General features: G+C 43.8%; 1 protein-coding gene across 3 annotated transcripts in view; it reads left to right on the top strand.

Annotated features, from left to right (window-relative positions):
- Positions 1-18,431, top strand: part of LOC137378647 (ciliary neurotrophic factor receptor subunit alpha-like) — a 578,914-nt gene that overhangs the window by 32,095 nt on the left and 528,388 nt on the right. Inside the window, exon 2 of one of the 3 annotated variants that reach the window (XM_068049135.1) lies at positions 16,513-16,604. The exons of the other annotated variants lie outside the window; for them this stretch is intronic. The gene's annotated coding sequence lies outside the window, so the exon portion shown is untranslated. The remainder of the gene's footprint in view (positions 1-16,512; positions 16,605-18,431) is intronic. 3 annotated transcript variants of the gene reach the window in all.

Genomic DNA, 18,431 nt, shown 5'->3' with positions numbered 1-18,431 from the left:
GGAACAGAGGAAACTTGAATTAGAAGACAGGGAAAGAGAAAGAGAGAGACAGGAGAGAGAGAAAGAAAGAGCCTTCCAGAAGGAACTTGAAGGCAAAGGGGCAGGAGGGAGAAAGAGAGAACCTCCCAGAAAGCATGTGAAGAGAGAGCTGAAGTGGCTGGAGTTAACAAGGGGGCAACAGAGTAACCCCAGTGAAAGCATGGCCAATATGGAGGAGCATAATTCAGGACTGGGTCCAGAATTGTTAAAACTATCTCAACTAATCCCAAAATTCAATGAGGAATATGTGGAAGCATGTTTTGTGTCCTTTGAGAAAATGGCAAGGTAGCTAAAATGACCAGCTGTGACTTGCCCTCTTTTAGTACAAAGCAAGCTAACCCAGAAAAGCCCATGAGGTTTATTTCCTGTTGCCAGATGAAAGTTCATCAAATTATGAACTGACAAAAAATGCTATCCTTGGGGCATATGAATTAGTAACCGAAGCCTATCACCAAATGTTTAGAACCCTCAAGAAACAAGCTAATCAAACTCATCTGGAGTTTGAAAGAAGTAAGCAGCTGGCTTTTGACCAGTGGCTGAAGGTTCTTAAAGTACAGCTCAGCTATGAGAATCTCAGAGAAATAATTCTGTTAGAGGAATTTAAACATTCTCTCCCACTCTCCATAAAGACCCATGTAGATGAGCAGTGGTTCAGAGAGCCCGGCAAGTGGTCGTTCTGGCTGATCAGTTTGCTGTAATTTATAAGTCAGTTTCCCAGGAGACAACCTTTCCTAATTGCTTCAAACTTATTTCTTCTGCACTTTTCTGTCTCTATCTGCATGTGAATATCACGTATGCATGCTAGCGTGGGCACGCTGCGTATCCGTAGGCGTTAACCGAATTAGAGTTTAAGTTTAATAAAGTTCAACCTTTTTTCTTTAAACATCAAAAAATCTGTCTGGCTAGTTTCTTTGCCTTATAATTGGAAAGTGGTGAACAAGGATTCACCAAAGGGAAAAAAAACTATGTTTAAAATTAAACCCTGTTACGGTAAGACCAGGTGAAGGCTGAGAGGGAACCCTAGACCCCTTTCTCACCTGGTCGTAACAGATAAAAGGATTATTCAGAATCTATATTGGAATCAAACAGCGGTGATGAGACTTAATAGTAGTTTGTCAGCCAATCAAAAGAGGAGGGCATCAGTGGTCTGTTATATCCCCAAAACTGTTCAACCTGTCCACTGAAGCTATCTTCAGAGACATAGAACATCTACCACCTTGAAATAATGCTGGTTGAACATTAATAACTTGAGATATGCAGATGACATGGCACTGATTGCAGAGTCAGAAGAGGCACTACAGGAAATTGTGAACAAAGAATGAATGCAAGGAATACAGAACATGGATTAAGAATGAATGTGAAGAAAATGAAGATAATAGTGATAAGTAGAGACCTAATCCTGGAAGTGAAAATTGAAGTAAATGGACAACTCCTGGAACAAGTGAAAATGTTTACATACCTTGGGCAGGTTATCACAGATGATGGGAGATCTGATTGTGAGATCCGAAGGAGAATTGAAATAGCCAAGACCAGCTTTATCAGAATGAAGGACTTGTTAACATCAAAGAAACTGACCCTGAATCTTAGGAAAAGAATGCTGAGGTGTTACATTATGTCATCTATGTTATTTGCCTCAGACATGGACAACAAACAAAGAGACTATTGATAAGCTGAATGCATTCGTGATGTGAACATTTCGGAGGATGCTCCACATATTCTACAGACTGAAAGACTAAAGAGGAAATGCTGGAAATGGCTGGAGAAAAGAAGAAATTAGAGCATCAAAGAGAGAAAAGTACAATACTTGGGTCACATCATTAGAGCAGAAGGTAGACAGACAATTATATGACGGAAAGATCAATGGAAAACATAGAAGAGAGAAGCAGAGAAGAAGATGAATGACAAATATAATGGACTGGATGCAATTGACCTATGCAGAATGTGTAAGGACAGCACAGAACATAGGTGGGAGATCCATGGCTGTCAACCTACTGGGAAGAAGATGACATCAATGAATGAACGAATGTGACGAAACAATTAAAAAGCTTTAAAATTTAATGGTCAGCCCACACTTGGAATACTATGTTAATTCTGGTTACAACAATGCAAACCATGCCTCAAAAAGGATGAAGGAGAAAGCAACAAAATGTAAACTAAGTGTAACTAAGGGTACTGAATTAAACGATCAGCCATGATCTTTTTTGAATGGCGGAGCAGCCCCGAAGGGCCGAACGGCCTACTCCTGCTCTAATTTTCTTTGTTTCTATGTTACCGGGAGAGATTAGAAAAACACAATCTCCACTTTCTACAAATAATGCAATTTAGTCAGTTTAGATCCAAAATATTACTTCAAAGTCAATGAAGGAAGTAAATAAGAAATAAGTTTAAATAAACTTACGACCAATATTAGGAAGAAGTTGTTTATGCAAAGAGTGAAAATAATTGGGAAGATGCTCTACTCTTCTGAAATTAGATTTTCTGCAGAATGTTTATGAAACAGTTTAAGATAATGTATATAGACCTCACCTCAGTTATCCATATTGTGGCAAATAAACATCTATTATTCTTACAATACAACCTACAAGTGAGATTTCACAACAGTGAAAGCCCACATGTTGTTACACACCTGTCAAAATATCACCCAGTGCTTGTACTATGCACCGTGCTCTCCTGTGCCATCGGCAAGTGCACCACACAACTATCAAAACATTCCAAAGCTCCACAAGATTTTTATTAAACTTTCTGAGCTTTCAACTACCTTTTAGAGCTTAAAATGGTTGTTTTTTATTATCTTTTCCCACATCTAAACAGTAACAGATGTATAATAAATAGAATATTGCCCCGGTCGCGGTATATTACTGGGTTTAATTCATTCATGAGAAAGAGCTGACAACTCATTCTTGCCTGTGGCATTCATGAATTATGGGTCCTTCACGCTGATGAAATCTCATCTACTTACTGGACAAAATCTGAATTTCCATCAGAGGTTGCTGAAGGATGAAAAAAAACCGTATAAATTTGTCTTGCGAGGCTGTGCAAAACGGGCAGTAGCAGATTGATGGCTCGTTTTACACTCCGCTCGATTTTTTCCCCTTTCCCTTTAGCTGGGCAAATTTCCCAAGGCCCTAACCAGTGAGCTACATTGGAATACCCAATTGGTGTTCACCAGTTTTATGCAGATGACACTCAAAGCCGGATTTCCAGGAAGCTTCGGGTGCACTTGGCCAATTTTATTATTCTTAATTGAGATGTTTATGCATAAATCAAGGCCTTTAGAACAGCATCTATGTTGATAAAGTAAGAGAGATGAGGTAAATCAAGAGAGTGTGATTAGGTGATAACAAGATAGCGTTTTAAAAGCCAATAGGTTCACATGCGTTCAAATCCTCTGAAGAAGGAATTTTCCTCCACACAAGATCAGGGGGCAGGTTGTTCAACCTTGCCCGTCTAAGTGCGAAGTCCAAAGTACGGAAAGTCCTCATCAGAGAACTCCTCTTTGCTGACGATGCTGCTTTAACATCTCACACTGAAGAATGCCTGCAGAGTCTCATCGACAGGTTTGCGTCTGCCTGCAATGAATTTGGCCTAACCATCAGCCTCAAGAAAACGAACATCATGGGGCAGGATGTCAGAAATGCTCCATCCATCAATATTGGCGACCACGCTCTGGAAGTGGTTCAAGAGTTCACCTACCTAGGCTCAACTATCACCAGTAACCTGTCTCTAGATGCAGAAATCAACAAGCGCATGGGTAAGGCTTCCACTGCTATGTCCAGACTGGCCAAGAGAGTGTGGGAAAATGGCGCACTGACACGGAACACAAAAGTCCGAGTGTATCAGGCCTGTGTCCTCAGTACCTTGCTCTACGGCAGCGAGGCCTGGACAACGTATGCCAGCCAAGAGCGACGTCTCAATTCATTCCATCTTCGCTGCCTTTGGAGAATACTTGGCATCAGGTGGCAGGACTATATCTCCAACACAGAAGTCCTTGAAGCGGCCAACACCCCCAGCTTATACACACTACTGAGTCAGCGGCGCTTGAGATGGCTTGGCCATGTGAGCCGCATGGAAGATGGCAGGATCCCCAAAGACACATTGTACAGCGAGCTCGCCACTGGTATCAGACCCACCGGCCGTCCATGTCTCCGTTATAAAGACGTCTGCAAACGCGACATGAAATCGTGTGACATTGATCACAAGTCGTGGGAGTCAGTTGCCAGCATTCGCCAGAGCTGGCGGGCAGCCATAAAGACAGGGCTAAATTGTGGCGAGTCGAAGAGACTTAGTAGTTGGCAGGAAAAAAGACAGAGGCGCAAGGGGAGAGCCAACTGTGCAACAGCCCCAACAAACAAATTTCTCTGCAGCACCTGTGGAAGAGCCTGTCACTCCAGAATTGGCCTTTATAGCCACTCCAGGCGCTGCTTCACAAACCACTGACCACCTCCAGGCGCGTATCCATTGTCTCTCGAGATAAGGAGGCCCAAAAGAAAGAAGGTTGCTGAAGGAAGTGAGAACTGGGGAGGGTAAAGTTCCACAATTTTGACATCCTGAAAGAATGAGCTTAAGATAGAAGACAAATGATGAGCTCGATTTCAACATAGCAAGCATACAGGGAAGAGGAAGAAGATGCAGAAAAGCATAGCCAGTGCTTATGTGAAACACATATGAGTTACTGCCGAGGTTCGCACATGAACGATGGTCACTTGCTTGAGGGCTGTCCTGGACTGGACTGCGTGTGCATGTGGAATTGCACACCAGCAACATTAAGTGCCTTCAGAATTGGAGGGATGCAAAGAGAAGAAAATAGTGCCTGTTTGTCAGCTTTACTCTTGCTTTTAAGGACTTCATCTGAACCCTCCCAATAAGTACAGGGGATGACTTACTGTTAAAAATTGTCTTGTAAAACTGCAAGGGCTGCACTATAAATTCTCCATTCCTTTTACAGACTGTCTCACAAATCCAATATTCTTTCAGATCACGAAATCACTCTGGAATTGTGGTGCTGCACAGGAAATGAAATTTGTCATAAGGAACATTTATGACACTCTGTATTTTGAAAGTCTGATCATTCAAGAGGAGATTGAGGCATTTTAAAGCCACGGTTGCACTGCAAACTCACCAGCAAGGTGGGAATGTTTGATACAAGTTATAGTGCTGGTCACAGATTACTTTCTGGTAGACAAAAGCAATCTCCTTGGCTTTCTGTTAAAATGTAGATATAACAACAACTACTTATATTTATATAGCACCTTGAACATAATAAAACATCCCAAGGTGCTTCACAGGAGCATTATAAAACAAAGTATGACACCGAGCCACATAAGGACATAGTAGGTCAGGTGACCAAACGCTTTATCAAAGAGGTAGGTTTTAAGGAGTGTCTTTAAACAGGAAAGTGAGGTGGAAAGGCAGAGAGATGTAGGGAGGGTATTCCAGAACTTGGGACCTAGGCAACTGACTGAACGGCCATCAAATGTGGAGCGATTAAAATTGGGAAGCACAAGAGAATTAGAGAAGCGCAGATCGCTTGGACGGTTGTAGGACTGGAGGAGATTACAGAGATAGGGAGGAATGAGGCCCTGGACAGTTTTGAAAACAAGGACGAGCGTTTTAAAATCAAGACATTGCTTGACCATGAGCCAATGTAGGTCAGCGAACACAGGAGCGATAGGTGATCGGGACTTGATGCGAGTTCAGACACAGACAGCAAAGTTTTGGATGGCCTGAAGTTTACAGAGGGTAGAATGTGGGAGACCAGCCAGGAGTGCACTGGAATAGTCAAGTCTATAGGTAACAAAGACATGAATGAGGGTTTCAGCAGCAGATGAGCTGAGATGGGGCAAAGTTGGGTGGAAATAGGCGGTCCTAGTGATGGTGCGAATATGAGGTCAGAAGCTCATCTCAGTCAAATGTGACACCAAAGTTTCCAGCAGACAGGTTAAATCTCAGACTGTTACCGGGGAGAGAGATGGAGTCGGTAACTAAGCAATGGAGTTTGGAGCAACAATTCCTCCGGTCTTTCCAATATTTAATGTGAGTTAATTTCTCCCCATCCAGTACTGAAAACAGTACAGTGGTAACAGTGGAGGAGTTGAGAGGATGGTGGTGAAGTATAATTGGGTGTCATCAGCATGCATGTGAAAACTAATGCTGTGCTTTTGAGTGATGTCACGGAGGGACAGCATGCAGATGCGAAATACTTAAAAATAAAATTTAAAAAGGTCACAGGCTATCTTCTTTTTCAACTTTTGTTAAGTCCAAACTATGTAAGACAACCTCCTGGAGGCATTCTGGTACCTCCTGCTTCAGAGTGCTTTGGGACCTCACAGCTGAATTATACTGCACAGTTCGCATTGATAAGTTGCAAACTACAGAGCATAAAATGTCTAAAAGAGTTGCTGAGATAAATAGGAATTTTTTCACAATAAATAAAAGATAGAGGACCTGCTTCTACTTAAAGAAAAACAGAGAATTCTGGAAATACTCAGCAGCTCTGGCAGCATCTGTGGAGAGAGAAACAGAGTTAACCCTTCAGATCAATGACCTTTCATCACAACCTTCTGAGTGGAGTTGAAGGATAAGTTGTTCAATGTAAGAACAAGTTCAGTCAGGCAGAGGAGCGTGGTGGTGGATGGGGACTGGTTGGGCCTCTATTCAAGGAAGAAACGGCGAGCCCTCAGACCATCCTGTTGGGGGAGGGAGATGTAAAGAGATTGAGCATACATGGTGATAGGAGGTGGTTAGGGTGAGGAAACTGTAAACTGTTAAAGTGCTGGAGGGTATCGGAAGAGTTGTGGATGTAGGAGGGAAAAGACCGGACAAGGGGAGAAAAAATAAAGTTGAGATAGGAAGAAATCAGTTCTATGGGGCAAGAACAAGCTGAAATGATGAGTCTACCAGAGCATTCCTGTTTGTGGATCCTGGGAAGGAGGTAGAGCAAGCAGTTTGGGGTTGAGGCACTGAGATTGGAGGCCATGGGGGGATGATCTCTAAGGAGATGAGGTCAGTGACAGTCTTGGAAATGATGTTCAGTGGTTGGGTCATGGTCTAGGAGGCGGTAAGAAGGGGTGTCGGAGAGATGGCGTCCAGCCTCTGGAAGGTACAGGTCGTTATGCCAAACAACGATGGCAGGTTTGATGAAAGATCATCAACCTGAAACATTAACTCTGTTTCTCTCTCCACAGATGCTGCCAGACCTGCTGAGTATTTCCAGCATTCTCTGTTTTTGTTTCAAATTTTCAGCATCTGCAGTATTTTGCTTTTGTTTTACTGCTTCTGCTTAATATCGTTCACACTGAGCTTTTTCAGCCATTGAAAACCCATTATTTTGAAGCAGGAGCCAAGAGGAGGAAGGTAAGTAAAGGGTTTAAACATTAAATTACATTTATAAAAGGTTAGAAATATATTAGGTCGAAAAACATTTAAGTTGGTTTATTTTTGAAATATTTGAGCATCATAATGCATCAGCTGAAAATGTACCAAAAGTGTTTGATTCATGGAACTTAGGAATTTCCTCCGATCTGCCAGCAATCTAAGGGTTCATCATCTTTCTACCTGAATGCTGAAAAATATTGACTATACTTAATCTAGTGGAATGGATATCGCACAAATAGAATATATACTGGAGTCCCAATGTATGGATACTATTTGTGAAGGTCATTCTAGAACTGACAAAAATTAAGCTCAAAGAATTAAAAAATTAAATTAAAAAATACTGATACAGAAACAACAGTATACATTGCGGAATAAATAACAGACTCCAGAGAGTGAATTAAAGGCTGTATCAGAATCAAGAGTCTTAGATAAGAATACAAATTAATCTACAGATTTCCGTTGTGGCAAAATGAATGTTACAATGTGTTTTCATGCCAGAATGGGGATGAGGACTGATAAAACATTCACAAGAATTACAGCCAGATAGATAGTTAAAATGCAACAGTTGCACGACAGAGGTTAAGGCCATTTTAGAATGGGACTTTTGACACTTATTAATAGATGATCTCTTGACCAATTAGACCACTTCTTCACAATGTAAATTTCTGAATTGTTTTATATCTGTTATTATTTTAGAATTTCCAGATGTGCAATATCTATCTAGGGAGTAATGAATTTTAAAAATATTCCTTCTTGGAATGTGAGCATCGCTGGCATTATTGCCCAGCCCTAATGCCCTTGAGAAGGTAGTGGTGAGTTGCCTTCTTGAACTGCTGCAATCCACGTGGTGCAGGTGCACCCACAGTGCTGTTTGTAGTGTTGTACAGTGTTCTCTAAGTCTTCTTTAAATGTCAACTGCAGGCTTTATTGGGGTCGATCCAACACTGTTTGTAAGTGTTTGTCATGTTCTGCTTGTGTTCTCCCGTATAGAAACATAGAAAATTGGAGCAGGAGTAGGCCATTTGGCCTGCTCCGCCATTGATTATGGTCAGGGTTGATCATCCAACTAAGTAGCCTGTTCTGGCTTTCGCCCCATACCCTTTAATCCCTTTAGACCCAAGAGCTATATCTAACTCCTTCTTGAAAACATACAATGTTTGGCCTCAACTGCTTTCTGTGGTAGTAAATTCCACAGGCTCACCACTCTCTGGGTGAAGAAATTTCTCCTCATCTCAGTCCTGAAAGGTTTACCCCGTATCCTTAGACTATGACCCCTGGTTCTGGACTCCCCCACCATCGGGAACATCCTTCCTGCATCTACCCTGTCAAGTCCTGTTAGAATTTTATGGATTTCTATGAGATCCCCCCTCACTCTTCTGAACTCCAATGAATATAATCCTAACCGCCTCAATCTCTACTCATACGTCAGTCCCGCCATCCCAGGAATCAGTCTGGTAAATCTTCGCTGCACTCCCTCTATAGCAAGAACATCCTTACTCAGATAAGGAGACCAAAACTGCACACAATATTCCAGGTGTGGCCTCACCAAGGCCCTGTATAATTGCAGCAAGATATCCCTGTTCCTTTACTCGAATCCTCTCGCTATGAAGGCAAACACACCATTTGCCTTTTTTACCACCTGTTGGACCTGCATGCTTACCTTCAGTGACTGGTTTATGAGAACACCCAGGTCTCGCTGCATATTCCCCTCTCTCAGTTTATAGCCATTCAGATAATTTGCCTTCCTGTTTTTGCTACCAAAGTGGATAACTGTACATTTAACCACATTATACTGCATCTGCCATGCATTTGCCCACTCACTCAACTTGTCCAAATCACCCTGAAGCCTCTTTGCATCCTCCTCACAACTCACCCGCCCACCCAGTTTTGTGTCATCTGCAAATTTGGAGATATTACATTTAGTTCCCTCATCTAAATCATTAATATATATTGTGAATAGCTGGGGTCCGAGCACCAATCCCTGCCGTACCCCACTAGTCACTGCCTGCCATTCGGAAAAAGACCCATTTATCCCTACTCTTTGTTTCCTGTCTGCCAACCAATTTTCTACACATCGCAATACACTACCCCCAATCCCATGCGCTTTAATTTTACACGCTAATCTCTTATGTGGGACTTTGTTGAAAGCCTTCTGAAAGTCTAAATAAACCACATCCACTGGTTCCCCCTCATCAATTCTACCAGTTACATCCTCGAAGAATTCTAGTAGATTTGTCAAGCATGATTTCCCTTTCGTAAATCCATGCTGACTCTGCCCGATTCTACCACTGTTCTCTCAGTGCTCTGCTATAAAATCTTTGATAATGGACTCTAGAATTTTCCCCACTACTGCCGTCAGGCTGACTAGTCTATAATTCCCTGCTTTCTCTCTACCTCCCTTTTTAAATAGTGGGGTTACATTAGCTACCCTCCAATCTGTAGGAACTGTTCCAGAGTCTATAGAATCTTGGAAGATGACCACCAATGCATCCATTATTTCTAGGGCCACTTCCTTAAGTACTCTGGGATGCAGACCATCAGGCCCTGGGGATTCATTGGCCTTCAATCCCATCAATTTCCCCAACACCATTTCTCTACTAATACTGATTTCCTTCAGTTCCTCTCTCTCATTAAGCCCTGTGTTCCCCAACATTTCTGGTATGATATTTTTGTCCTTTTTGAATACAGAACCAAAGTATGCATTTAGTTGGTCAGCCATTTCTTTGTTCCCCATTATAAATTCCCCTGTTTCTGACTGTAAGGGACCTACATTTGTCTTCACCGATCTTTTTCTCTTCACATACCTATAAAAACTTTTGCAGTCAGTTTTTATGTTCCCCGCAAGCTTGCTCTCGTACTCTATTTTCCCCTTCTTAATCAATCCTTTGGTCCTCATTTGCTGAATTCTAAACTGCTCCCAATCCTCAGGTCTGTTGTTCTTTCTGGCAGAATCATATGCCTCTTCCTTTGATCTAATGCTATCTCTATGTGTTATGCTATCCCTTGTAATCCATGTTTTGGCTACCTTCCCTGTTTTACTTTTGTGCCAGACAGGGATAAATAATTGTTGCAGTTCATCAATGCACTCTTTAAATGTTTGCCATTGCCTATCCACTGTCACCCCTTTAAGTAACGTTTCCCAATCCGTCATAGCGAACTCGCGCCTCATACCTTCGTAGTTTCCTTTATTAAGATTCAGGTCCCTAATCTCAGAATCAACTACGTCACTCTCCATCTTGATGAAGAATCCTATCATATTATGGTCGCTCATCCCCAAGGGGTCTCGCACCACTAGATTGTCAATTATTCCCCTCTCATTACACAATACCCAGTCTGGGATAGCCTCTTCTCTAGTTGGTTCCTCAACGTATTGGTCCAGAAAACCATCCCATATACACTCCAAGAATACCTCCCCTATGATATTGTGATTAATTTGATTTGTCCAATCTATATGCAGATTAAAGTAACCCATAATTACAGATGTTCCTATATCGTGTGCGTCTCTAATTTCCTATTTAATGCCATTCCCAACATCACCACTACAGTTTGGGGGTCTATATACAACCCCTACTAACATTTTTTGCTCCTTCGTGTTTCTCAGCTCTACCCATACAGATTCCACATCGTCAGAGCTAATATCTTTTCCTCACTATTGCAACCAGCAATGCAACTCCACCACCTTTTGCTTTTTGTCTGTACTTCCTAAATACTGAATACCCCTGGATGTTTATTTCCCATCCCTCGTCACCTTGCAGCCATGTCTCTGTAATCCCAACTATATCATACCCGTTAACATCTATTTGCGCGATTAAGTCAACCAATTTAATATCATCTGAGACATTCTTGACTCCATTCAAGCCTATAAGTAGTTCTGCCACTGCTGATTGAAAAACTTTAGAGGCTGCGTTTACTCTGAAAATTAAATACTTGTAATTTCTTAATCCATCGTGGGTACTGAAGGTAGTTATGTATCGACTGGATTCATCTAACTCAATATGGTGATATCTAGTGGTCAAGTCTAGGGAATTGAGGATTGTTGACCCATTTATGTCTTCAATTATCTCATCTAGCATTGGCATTGGGTGCCTTTCTCATTTTATTGCTTTGTTGGCCTGTCTCATGCCCACACAAATTCATACTTGTCCTGGAGTTTGGGGAGCACAACAAGTGGGCTGATCCATGGCGTTGGCCTTTCTGTCTTTTTTCAATGATGTAAAACTTCTCCAGTCTGTCCAATTCTGTTGTTTGGTTTGGACTGGCTCATCCATATGGAGCTTGATTTTTCTGTTTTTTCACTTTGTCAATTCGTTCGAATAATTGTGGGTATTTTTTCAGGAAGTCTTCTTTCATCAGATGGTTCTGTCCTCTGAACGTGTTGGCCGTGATGAGCTTCAATTCACTGGCAGTTTCAAAACATAGCAGATTTCCCTTGTTTGAGTCAACAACATGGAACTCAGTCTGACATGTGGACCCATGAGAGAATTTGAGAGTAACTTGGATGATCCCTCGGACTGGTAGAAGGGTATCTGATCCATAGGAGAAGCTTTCAGATATCGGCTTGTTCAGTTGCAAGCTCTGTTTTCTCTAACTGGTGGAATGTCGGGGAATCTATTATGTTGACCATTACTCCTGAATCAATTACTGCAGAGATTGTCAAATTGCATGTGAACTCATCACACATGGGCAGCCATCAGTACTCGTGGTTGCGAGCAACAAAATTTTTTTCTTGTGCTGCAAATATGTAATCTTCCTTCTGGCATTCAACTCTATTAATATCTTGTGCAGCTTTTGATTGGCATACGCTTCCGAAATGTCCCATTATTCTGCAGGCTTTACATTTCTTTTCTCTTGCAGGAAAAGTTTTGTAGTGAAGATATGCACCACTGCAATGATTGCATGTTCGAATGTGATGATTGTGATCTCTGTCTTGGTCTTCCTTGACGTACCTCGGACCTTTCTCTGGGTTTCCTCTGTGTCCTTATGTTTGGTGTGTTTTTCTGATGAAACCTTCCTTTTGTGCTGTTCACAGATTCTGTTGACAATCCTGGCCTGGCCTCAGGGGATTCTCATATTTTTTTTACCTCTGTCACTTCTAAGACTTCGGCTTGTCTTTCACTGGCTTTCAGCGTTCTGCCAATATCGAGTAACCTTTGCAAATTGAACGATTCTCCTTCTCTAAGAGCTTGCATTCTTCGTTTTAGTGATTGGCAGGTCATAATGATCTGGGAGATAATTTTTTTGTCCACCCCTGTGAGATTGCAATTCTGGCTCAGATTTCTGAGTCTCAACATGCAGTGGTCAAGAGTCTCACACTTATCCTGTTTTGCTTGCCTGAAGACATAAAATTTGTAGTGTGAGGATTTGCCCTTTTTTGAAAATATCTTGTTGGGGCCATTCTTCGCTGCATCACAATCATCATCGGTTCTGGTATCTGTGAGTGTACAGAAGATATTGTTGACTTTTGGTCCAGCATAATGTAGGAGTAATGCTCTCTTTCTTTGGGGTATATTGATATCGAGTGCCATAATTAGGTGTTCGAATCTTGCTAGCCATTTGCTCCAGTGTGACCCTGTTTTGCTGTCTGTCTCTGTAAAGGTTGGAAAGACTGGCAATTGTTCTGCATACGTGGTGATTTTAAAAAAAAATCTGGTATCCTCAGTGCAAGTCTTCTGTATGTTCCTTCTCGTGAACCCTTCTTTCAAAAAAAAATGCCAAGTGTGTTCAGGACTGCACCCCTTTTAATAATTAATTTATGGCTGCATCATATTTAATTTCCTTATTTCTGTGTACCTGCAAAACCTTCAACTTCCTGTTCCTGCCCAGATTTTCTCTCTGTTCCAGTCCTCATTTTCTCTCTGATCCAGTCCTGATTTCCTCTCTCCTTTTTTTCTCTTTTGTGTTTGCTTTCTTAACCTTGGAATCCTCTGTGCTTCATCTATTTTTCTTTTTCTCCCTCATTGCCAGAAATTGTATTGTTGTGCTGCGCTCTTAAGTTTTCTTAAAATGATAACCGTAGCTTTATATTTGAATTCCACACAAACACTATTTATTGTCTTAATTATCTACATTGCATTGATTCAGGTACAGGTCTTTTCCTTTCTGGTGTGTGTCGGCCCTCTGTAAAGCCATGTTCTGAGTGAGTGTCTCAAAATGGTGTCTCATCCTGGTATATGTCTGATGATATCAGTGGCCTGATTTCTTTAAAGGTACAGTTTCTTAAAGGTGAAGTCACCACTGCACTACATTACACTGTTAGGGAGGGACTTCCAGGAATTTGACCCAGTGACAGTGAAGGAACGGCAATGTAGTTCCAAGTCAGGATGGTGAGTGACTTGTAGGGGAACTTGCAGGTGGTGGTGTTCCCATGCATCTGCTGCCATTTTTCGAAGGAGGCTTGGCAAATTGCTGCAGTACATCTTGTAGTTGGTACAACTGCTGCCATTGTGCACTGATTGTGGAGAGAATGTATGTTTAACGTGGTTAATGGGGTGCAGATCAAGTGGATTACTTTGCTTGGATGGAGCTTCTTGAGTGTTGCTGGAGTTGCACTCATTTAGGCAAGTGGAGAGTATTCCATTACACTCCTGACTTGTGCCTTATAGATGGTGGACAGGCTTTGGGAGTCAGGAGGTGAGTTACTTACCACAGAATTCCCAGTCTCTGACCTGCTCTTGTAGCCACAGTATTTATATGGCTGGGCCAGTTAAGTTTCTGGTTAACGGTAATGCCTAGGATGTTGATAGTGTGGGATTCAAGGATGGTAATGTCATTGAACATCAAGGGGAGATGGTTAGATTCTCTCTTGTTGGAGATTGTCATTACTTGGCACTTGTGTGGCGTGAATGTTACTTGCCACTTATCAGCCCAAGCCTGAATGTTGTCCAGGTCTTTCTGCATGTGGGCACAGACTGCTTCAGTATCTGAGGAGTTGTGAATTGTGATGAACACTGGGCAATCATCAGAAAACATCCCCACTTCTCACCTTATGATGGAGGGAAGGGTATTGATGAAGCAACTGAAGATGGTTGAGCCTAGGGTACTACCCTGAGGAACTCCTGCAGTGATGTCCATGGGCTGAAATGACTGGTCTCCAACAAGTATAACCATCTCCCTTTGTGTAACACAATTTGAATTTACAAAGAATAACATTGCTTTATTTAAAAAAAAAATTCCATGCCACAGATGTCTAGATGAATGATTTAAGAAATTAATATTTTATATGTATATAATAGTTATTACACTCATTGTAATAACAATTATGATAGTCAACTGCATTTAGCATTGTACTACATGCTGCGAGTGAAATTTCTCTCAGAGGAATGTTGGTATTGGTGACTGGCTGTCTGGTTTTATCCTTGAAGCCTGTCTGGCATTAAATTGACAATCCTATCCAATCAGTGCCAAATTGGGGGCAGTGTAGTGCTGTTGGCCCCATCCCATTTGGAACTGGATTAAGACGTCAAAACACATCTGATGTGAAACAGACTGCAGAAAGAAAGGAGAAGTTCATTGCATTAGTCTGTGTTAGATTTAACCTTTGGTCCCAGAGGTTGGGCTGAATTTAGTAAGCCCACCCGGAAATAGATGCTGCCCCCGTTAGTCACGGGGGCAGCTGTCCCAATGTGATCACGCGGTGGATGGCCTTTTTGCATAATAGAGGCGTGGGGGTTTGTCCAATCATGCGGCAGAGGTGGAATGCGAGACGCCGTCAGATGACTCCAGAGCAGGTGCTGGAACCATACATTATGACCTGCCAGCCTGCTTGTATTGCTTTCTTGCACTCATTTGCTGCTAGCTCATCAAAACTGAGGTCCTTGTTGTAGTGACTCTAGACTCCCCCAACCCCACAGGATGGTTTAGCAATGCCTCTCTCAAAATTCTCCTCCAGGCTGCAAAGACAAGGTGAGAATTCCTCTTCCCCAGCAATGGCAAGAAGAGGTCCTCCCAACTGACCAAGCAAGCCTGGATGCAGATCGCTGAGACGGTCAGCAACCGGAGGTCATCCCCCCCAGGAACTGGGTACAGTGCTGCAAGAGGGTCAACGACATTTTCTGCGTTCTGCCAAGGTGGGTGCTCCACACCTCTCTCCTTTTTAGTGATTGCAGGTGGCCTTGAAAGGGAGGAGGAGAGGCTGACCTCCACATCTGGGGGCTCCTCTCAGTGTGCTCCGAGTATGGACACAAGCTCCTCAGCCCCTCTGCCAGTGAGCCCAGTTCCAGTAGCTTTGATGTCTGAGGAGAGTCCTGCACCTGTGCAGCTAACCCTCAGGCAGCCGAGCCCTCCAGGCCTCAGGCACCCAGATGACAGCCACTGAAGTAATCATAGGCCAAGGGGCAGCCTGATCAGCTGGGTTCACACCTCATAAAAGCACTCGATTGTATAAAGAAAACCACCCCCAATGCCTGTCCACCATCTACAAGGCACAAGTCAGAAATGTGATGGAATATCACCACTTGCCTGGATGGGTTCAGCTCCAACAACTCTCAAGAGGCTCAACACCAACCAGGACACAGCAGCCTGCTTGATTGGCACCACCTTCAACATTCTCTACCTTCACCACTGATGCACAGTGGAAGCAGTGTGTATCATCTACAGGATGCACTGCAGTAACTTACCAAGGCTCCTTTGACAGCACCTTCCAAACCAGTGACCTCTACCACCTAGAAGGACAAGGTCAGCAGATCCATGGTAACACACAGCACCAGCAAGTTCCCCTCTAAGCCACACACCATCCTGATTTGGAACTATATCGCCATTCCTTCACTGCTTCTGGGTCAAAATCCTGGAACTCCCTTCCTAACAGCACTGTTGGTGTACCTACGTCCCAATGACTGCAGCAGTTCAAGAAGGCAGCACACAACCACCTTCTCAAGGGAAGTTAGGGATGGGCAATAAAAGCTGGCCTAGCCACAGATGCCCACATCCCACGAACAAATAACAAAAAACCTGGACACACTTGGGGGTTCACGTATGTTTGAAATTTGACATGTGCTGCATCATATAAAGTTCTTTGGTTCAAGCAATTACCCCTCAATGTGTAAAAATGATTATTCTATCATGCATTTATTGTGAGCTGCTGACTTTGCCTTTCCCCTTTAGTGGATTACCCAGCCCTCAGTTGAGTAAAATCTGCCATGGGCACTAGGCATGGAACACAAATAGGAAGGAGGTGACAGACTGCATGCATTCAGGTGAGTCTTTATTGGTTTATATCTGAGTGGCCATCAGGGTGGCTGGAAATGGGTAAGTTTGAGATTGTCTCTTGCTTCCTTGGCCTGTTGCTCAATTTGCCTGGCCTCCACTGCAAGGACTTAAACATCCAGTGCTGCTTGTTCATCTCCCTCTTCCGCATCCTCCTCTTCAGTGGAGGAGTTTCACACAGTCATGTCCTCTTCATGCAAGGCCACCCACCAATGCCTCCCGCCACCGCCACCCCCCCTCCCCCCCCTCACCACCAAAGTGCTAGATTGTGCAGAGCACAGCAGACCACAATGTTACCTGAAACCCTCACTGGGGCATAGTCCTGCTCGATGGTCACTCGGGTGGAGCCATGGCAAGTGTTGCACCGCTCCTTTGCTGCATTGCAAGGGTTCCTCACTGGTGTCAGTAGCCAAGTCTTCAATGGGTCCCTCGTTCCCTAGAATCCATCACTGAAGGTGAATGGGGGGCCTGAAAAACTGTGGCACCTGGGATTGCCGAAGTATTTCGGCATCATGACCACTTTCCAGGAAGCTAGCACATACCTGCAGGAAACACTTTTGCAGACCAGTTGAACATTGATGGAATGAAAGCCTTCCTGTTGATGAAGGCAACTGGCTGGTCCGTGGGAGCCTTGATGGCCACATGCTTGCAATCTATCACACCTTGCACCCGAGGAAATCCAGTGATGGCGGTGCATCCGATGGCACCCTTGGCCTGACTGTCAGGGTCGGTCTGGTAGCACTGGTCCTCTTGAACAGGGTATTGGCCACCTCCTTGATGCAGCGGTGGGCTGCTGCCTGGGAAACCCCACACATGTCGCTGGCGGATCCTTGGAATGAACCAGACATGAAAAAGTTGAGTGCCACTGTGATCTTCAGGGCCACTGGAATAGGGTGACCCCAATCCCATAGGTCGCAATTCGTCCTGCAGCATGGCACAGAAGTCAGTGACAGCTTCCATGGAGAGCCGTAGTCTTTGCTGACAATGCCGTTTGGACATTTGGAGGTAGCTGATTCGAGACCGGTACACTCTTTGGTGCAGGTGGGCCCTTCTTGGCATGGCCACCTACTGCTGCTGCTCTCCTTGTAGATCTTCATGGGCAGGCGCAACTGACTCTCGGCCCTCCCTCCATCGGAGGCACAGCATCAAGTCACGTGGGTCCAAAAAGACAGTGTAAGAGACCCATGCCAGGTGACCAGTGGGCCTACAGAGTGCTGTTGATGCAGAGACAACGCTGCTTTGGCAATGGATATTTTGCTACTTCTCCCAGCAGACTCCCCGATCGGGTGGGCACGAGGGCTTTCTGATAGCCGACCCTCTCATCCGGCAGTATGGACAACCAAACATCTCTCCCAACAGTTTGGTCACCTGGTACAGTGACCCAAACCCAAACTCCCTTGAGAACCCGAATCCCCCGTCCCTTGCAGAGCACCCGAACCATGGCCCCCCTTGCAAAGCGCACAACACTGCAGGCCGACAATGGCCTCTACACCCCCCTCTTCCCCTATGAAGTACTGGTCATGGCTCCCTACCCGTTACGTAACTGAAGCCTCAACATGGTGCTGTCAGCTTTTGACCATTGGGATCTGTAGGCACGTGAGTGCTGCCCGCCATTCACTTAATTTGCCCCCCCACCCCCAGCTCAATGCATCATGATGAATTAGATGCAAATGTATTAAAAGTAAGTGCTCAGCAATTTAAAATACATTCCTGTTGCATTGGGGTGATGATTCGGCCTTGGTACTTTGCTGCCGCTCACTAAATCCAGACCGATGTCACGATGCCAGATTTCCGGGCAGACGTTTCCGAAACATTTC

Source organism: Heterodontus francisci, chromosome 1 (assembly GCF_036365525.1).
Source record: "Heterodontus francisci isolate sHetFra1 chromosome 1, sHetFra1.hap1, whole genome shotgun sequence".
In the NCBI taxonomy this organism is placed as follows: Eukaryota; Metazoa; Chordata; class Chondrichthyes; order Heterodontiformes; family Heterodontidae; genus Heterodontus; species Heterodontus francisci.
The sequence above is the reverse complement of the archived record's forward strand: the minus strand, read 5'-3'. Positions and strand labels throughout refer to the sequence as shown.